Source organism: Stegodyphus dumicola, chromosome 1, assembly GCF_044657685.1.
Source record: "Stegodyphus dumicola isolate Sdum_Otavi_A_Nest chromosome 1, ASM4465768v1".
Taxonomy (NCBI): Eukaryota; Metazoa; Arthropoda; class Arachnida; order Araneae; family Eresidae; genus Stegodyphus; species Stegodyphus dumicola.
The window spans coordinates 64,958,269-64,964,268 of NC_140768.1; the positions used below are offsets into that span (position 1 = coordinate 64,958,269).

Here is a 6,000-nt window from a genome sequence, read left to right on the forward strand (position 1 = left end):
TTGCTTGCTTACTTCGTAATATTTTATTTAATGTTTAAAAATGTCTCGTACTTGTATGGAAGTAATGAAGAGCATTCAAAAATTGATTATTTTTTATCATAAGGATGAAAATTCAATTCGGGATATCGCTAATCATTCGGGATATATTTACCTGATTCTAAGGCACAGCAATGCTCTAAAGAAGAAAATCGGAATCAAAATAAAGTAAGAAAAGGTAGTCCTAACAAAGACAATTCAACGTGACTCAACATGATCAGAGATTTAGAGGTAGAAAATCTGTTAAAAATCCATGTTCAAGGGTTGTGAAGAGTTTCACAGAATTTATCAACAAAACTTCCTACTTCAGTTTCTCATAAAACTGTTCAGCAAGTGCTCAGATCAGCTGGATTACATGGGTGCTCTGCTTGAAGAAAATTTTTTGGAAGTGCAAAAAAAAGAAAGCTTATTCATTCATTTGCAAAATCAATGGTAAATAAGCCTGAAATATATTGGAATCATGTCTCATTTGCAGATGAAAGAAATTTAACATTTTTGGTTCCTATGGGCCTATAACTGTATGGAGAAAAAAAAAAAATGAAGAGCTTAATACCAAGACCTTGGTTTGAACAGTAAAACATGGCGGTGGAGGTGTTCTAGTATGAGGGTGCATGTCAGCATCAGAATCAGTGGCGTAGCTAGGGTAGGGAAACGGGGGACATCTGTTCCCAGGCGCAGCATCGAGAGAGTGCCAAATTGTAATTAAAAAATTTCAGAATGAAATGTTTTCCATTCTTGGTACACAGGAGGGGGCACAAGTTCTTCAGTTGTCCTCCGGCGCTGAAATCTCTAGCTACCTCTCTGATCAGGATTAAATAATTTAATATTTATTGAAGGCACAATGAACCATGCTCTTCATTTAAATATTTTAAAACATGATTTAAAATTATCCCCCCAAAATTCAGATACAACTTTTTTTTTTTTTTTTTTTTATCAGGGTAATGATCTTAAGCACATAGCCTTCAACGTTTGCCTTTTGGGTGTCTATAATTGTCCAAAAGTTCTGAAAACAACACTTCAATAACCAGAATTAAACCCAACATAACAGCAGATAATTTGCAGATAATTACAGGTTAGAGTACAAAGACAAAACACTAAAATAAAAAACAAATTAAAAACAGTAATGATGGAAGAATGGAGGAACACTGAGGCTAATATTACAAATAACTGGTTAACTCTATGCCCAGACGTTTAAAAGCTGTCATAAATATTGTAGGATATACTACAAAATACTAATTGACAGAAATACAACAATATTTACTAATATATGCAGATTTCTTTAAAGCGTACAAAGACTTTAATGAGGTAACTTTTCTGTTACTTTTTTATTATTGATTTGGTTTAATCCTAGTATCCGGTGCACACGGGATTTGGCTACTTTATGATGAGCAATAAAAACGGGACATATACGATGAGTAGTAAACGGGTCATTCAAAGAATATATATAGTTATACATAGTATATACTTAGTATATAGTGTATAGTATATACATAGATGTTGTTTGGGTGTATATATATAGTGTATAGTACATAGACGTTGTTTGGGTCATTTTTGGTGTTGGCGATAATTTTCAAAATTGCGCCAAGGCTGCACCGTATACTAGGATTTTACCATTGATTTTTCCAAATAAAAAAGCTTTGATATGTTCATAAAATAATTAACGTAGCCTGGTTAAGAGACATTTATAGATATTATAATAAATTTTCATTCTAAAATATTAATTTTTAGTAATGAAGTAAGCAATATATCACTGAAACTCGTAAGCTTACAAACACTTTTGTGAGCCACTGTATACATATATATAAGCACAATGTTTCAAATGTAGTTGTTAAACAAATTACAGTGCATAATCGCATAGCTTAATAAAAACTACTACATCCAAACAGACCTTACATGTTAAGATTTCAAATCTTGTTTTCTTGACTTAAAACACTATTAAGATTTACTATGATTTCACTTTTTTAATATGAAAAGAAACGACTGATCATACTTTTAAAGCTTTCTTTCGAAAAGATTTTTAAGCTTTCTTTCGAAATCATACACTGCAACCATTTCCTTTTCAACTTAAAAACTCTTATTGTCCAACAAATTACATCTTTACATACGGGAAATACTACTACACATTAAAAAAATAATAATAATTAGATTAACATAAGCTCTCATTACGTGATCTCTTAGACGAGAGAGACATTATATTTTTGCACATTCTAAATCTTTTTGCCTGTAGTATTACTTTATCTGCTGGTTTCAAGAAGGTTGATCTCCTGGGTTGGTTTGGTTCTAGCAACATATCGATGATACCATGAAGGTTAAAATAGGTGACCTCTAATAAGTGAGTGAGCTTAGTGAAAATTCACCGGATGATATGTTTAGTTTTAAACACGCCGATGTTATTTGCTGACATTTTGGGCCATCTCATTGCTCTAATAAAAATGTCAATGCGATAGTGAATATAAGAAGTCTAATAAGAATGTTTCATAGGTTTCGTCTTTAGTAATAGTAATAATAATTTATTACTACTCTATTATTATTACTTTATCTATGTGTTCGTGCTCGTTTTCTTTCGCGAGAAAAATGTCCTCTAAGATAAATTAATTCACATTTTCATGTATGATCAGAAAATTTTGCACTCAAATATTATATTTATATCATATATAAATTTGTATAAATATTTAAAGTTATACAAATTTTATAAATTAGGGACGGCTTATGTACGAATTCAAAATAAGATTCAAAGAATTTGTTAAAAGCAGTTTGTTGACAAAAGACTGCCTATTCGTTCAACATAAAGCAAATTTAGCCCTTTATTATCTCATAAAAAATGCAATACCGTACTGAAAAGGTCTGCTCCTACATAGAATACATACTCGAATGAATTTTAAAAAATAGCATACTTTATCATGTTATGAATAAATATTTGCCGAATATCACTTTTGTTATTTTAGTGTTTTTTTGATTAGTATCAATATTGAAAAATAGAGGGCGCCACAACTCCTTTTCGGCGGATAGTCAATTTTCATTTTGGGCTAATATTTAATTTTTCTGCTTTAAAATGGTTAATGTTTTTATCTTAGGAAATGAAGTAACATTTACAGATTCATCATGACACGTTTCATTCATCCAAATGGGATAAGGTTCGGAGAACAGCCTTGGTTGCGCCAACTTGGCTCCTTTAAGGATATGGGCGAGATTTCATTATGCCAACGGAAGTAAATATCATGTGGGGAATAGGTGCTAGGGAGAAAAGGAAAATACATGGGGGAAAACGGGATTACGATGTGTTTATATTTGTTTGGTATCTGATTGCTAATTTGGTTCTGTTATAGCACAAAATGTGCACATACATAGCTTATATTCAAATACTTTGCAAACCTAAAGGTTTCGGTAACGTCATTGCATCTTCCTCCAAGTAGGAAATTTGGCGAATTTTTCACGCCTGTGTTGTAGATCGTCTGCAGAGTTGAACAGGTTTCCAATGTATATAACCCCCTGCAAAAAACAATTTAGGAGGTAAAATTTATGAAAGACTTATTCTCACAAGATGGAACCTTTTCTTCACCTGCTACCTAATGATCAGTACGGATTCAGAAAAAACCTCAGTACTACTCGACAACTAGTAAGAGTTGTAGAATTTTTGGGATCTGCTTTCCATAACAAGCAAAGCGTTGCGCTCCTTATGCTGGACGTGGCAAAAGCCTTTGACCGCGTCTGGCATGAGGGACTCGTCTTCAAGCTTATCAACTTGGGACTTCCTAGAGAACTCATTCTTTTGATCTTCTCCTTTTTGCAGAACCGCACTTTCTTCGTCGCTCAAGGAAATGAAAAATCCAATTCAAGACCTATAAGATCCAGCGTCCCACAAGGAAGTATTCTCGGTCCAGTGCTGTATCTTTTCTACATATCAGATTTTCCTCCCCCTGGTTTGGACAATTACTCTCCGTTAGCATGTTATGCCGACGATACGGCGATTGCAATTAAATCCATCCAAGCTATATCCAATACCGTAGAAGACTGGTGCACAAATTGGCGCGTAAAAATCAATGTTAGCATGTCACAACTTTTAATTCTTAGCTAAACTAAGAAAACCGTTGCTTTTAAAGATCTCTACCTTTTTCAGAAAGCTGTTCCTCTGGTCACTAAGGCAAAATACTTAGGAATTATTTTGAACCAAAGGCTCACATGGTCTAACCACATTAATAGTGTCAAGAGCAAAGCCATGGGCATAATATGCAGATTTCTACCGGTCATTGGAAAATATTCAAATCTTAGCTTGCGTACCAAAAAACATATATATATACCACTTGCTTTCGACCGATACTTTGTTATGCTGCTCCTGCTTGGAACACTGTCACTCAAACTCAACTGCATCAATTACAAGTAGTGCAAAACAAATGTCTGCGCATTATTACTGATTCACACTATCTTATCCGCAATAAACTTTTACACAGAGACTTAAAACTTGAGACGATTCCAGATTACATCAGGAGATCTAATGAAAAATTCTTCAACAAAGCTGTGCAATGTGATTTTGTTAATTACTTCCAAGTCTTTAATTATGAAATTCTCTTCGAAGATAGAAGCGTCAAACCACTTGCAGCTCATACTTTTATGGGAGGAGACGATAACTTTTTCACTTAGCTCCTCAATTGGTAGCTGTTTATATTTCAATGCATCTGATTTTGATTGAAGTTCTTCTGTAGCTTGAATATTATTCTTGGAGATTGATAAAACTAATGCTGTGAGATTTTTCGCATTGTGATGATATAGTAGTGTTGTAAATAGGTTTCTTACGTTGTTCTTGAGTTGCTGTAGTGTATTGCTTTGAGTAGTTGTATTAAAATTGTGTTCTATAGTTGCATTGTATTGTGTTGTATTTAGCACTATTTATTGAGGTTCTTTAGTTGTATTTGAATTTGTCATTGGAACTATTGCGGTAGTGTACCTTCTCATATTGTTGTCATTGATTTGCATTGTCTTGGGTCCTCCCTGAAAGCTATGATCGCTCGTCACGTTTTGCGAACTTGCCCGATTGGGTTGTCTTGCTGCTTTTGGTACTTCTCTTCTTCCCCTTTTCTCTCTTTTCTCATCTGAGATTATCTCCACGTCCGGATTTCTTTATGTCAAGTGCCCTTGGGCTTTAATTCTGGAACCGGCAACATTGCCCTTCGCAATAGCTCGGTCAATTATAGAGTTTAAATCTAAGTCTAATTTAGGAGGACAAAACGTTGAAAGCTTCATTAGCCAAAAGCTCGGTCAATTATAGAGTTTAAATCTAAGTCTAATTTAGGAGGACAAAAGTTGAAAGTTCCATTAGCCAATCAAGATAACAAAACGTTGCGCTCTTTCAATAGCCATCTGCAGAGTCTGGAAACCATAACGAGTTAGTGCATTCAACGAAAAATTTCTCAAGAGCACTATTTGGCTCTCCGCTAAATATAATTCAAATGATTAATTATTTGACTAATACTATTAATAAATATTCAGCTAAGGGTTATGCTAGAACGTGGAAAGATCATTCGATATTTTTTCAGAGAGCGTTGGGAATATCTTTAAAACTGCCTCAGTTAGCAATTTTGAACCATTATACATAAAATCTTGAATGCTGAACTGATATTTACATGGAGTAATTTATAGAACTTAATCATAGAAAAAGAATGCGTTCAAAAAATGCTCATATTTTTTTAATAATCTCATTGTGTATTAGGTCAGCACTTCATTGAATGCATTGAAATTAAGTATAACTAAAACATATTTTAAATAGTCTTCAAATATTAGGTATATTGTGTTATTTTATATAAAGATTCTTTAAAGTAAATTTTACCTCTTCAATATTTCAATATTTTTTCTTGCATCACGTAGTATAAGTTATTTCATCGCCGGAAGGATGGGATAATTGGAAGTTAAGGAAGATCTCGAGAGATAAATTTTGAAATTCGGCTAATATTTTGTAGCCGAGGATTTTCA

General features: G+C 33.5%; 1 protein-coding gene across 3 annotated transcripts in view; it reads right to left on the reverse strand.

Moving 5' to 3' along the window:
- The window catches only part of Vps15 (vacuolar protein sorting 15), a 115,398-nt gene extending 113,169 nt beyond the window's left edge, over positions 1-2,229 (reverse strand). For 2 of the 3 annotated variants that reach the window (XM_085815791.1, XM_085815780.1), the window contains exon 1: positions 2,027-2,229. The gene's annotated coding sequence lies outside the window, so the exon portion shown is untranslated. Of the gene's footprint in view, positions 1-1,929 lie in introns of all 3 variants that reach the window. The other variant, XM_085815786.1, reaches the window with a different exon arrangement.
- Positions 2,230-6,000: the final 3,771 nt, after the last annotated feature.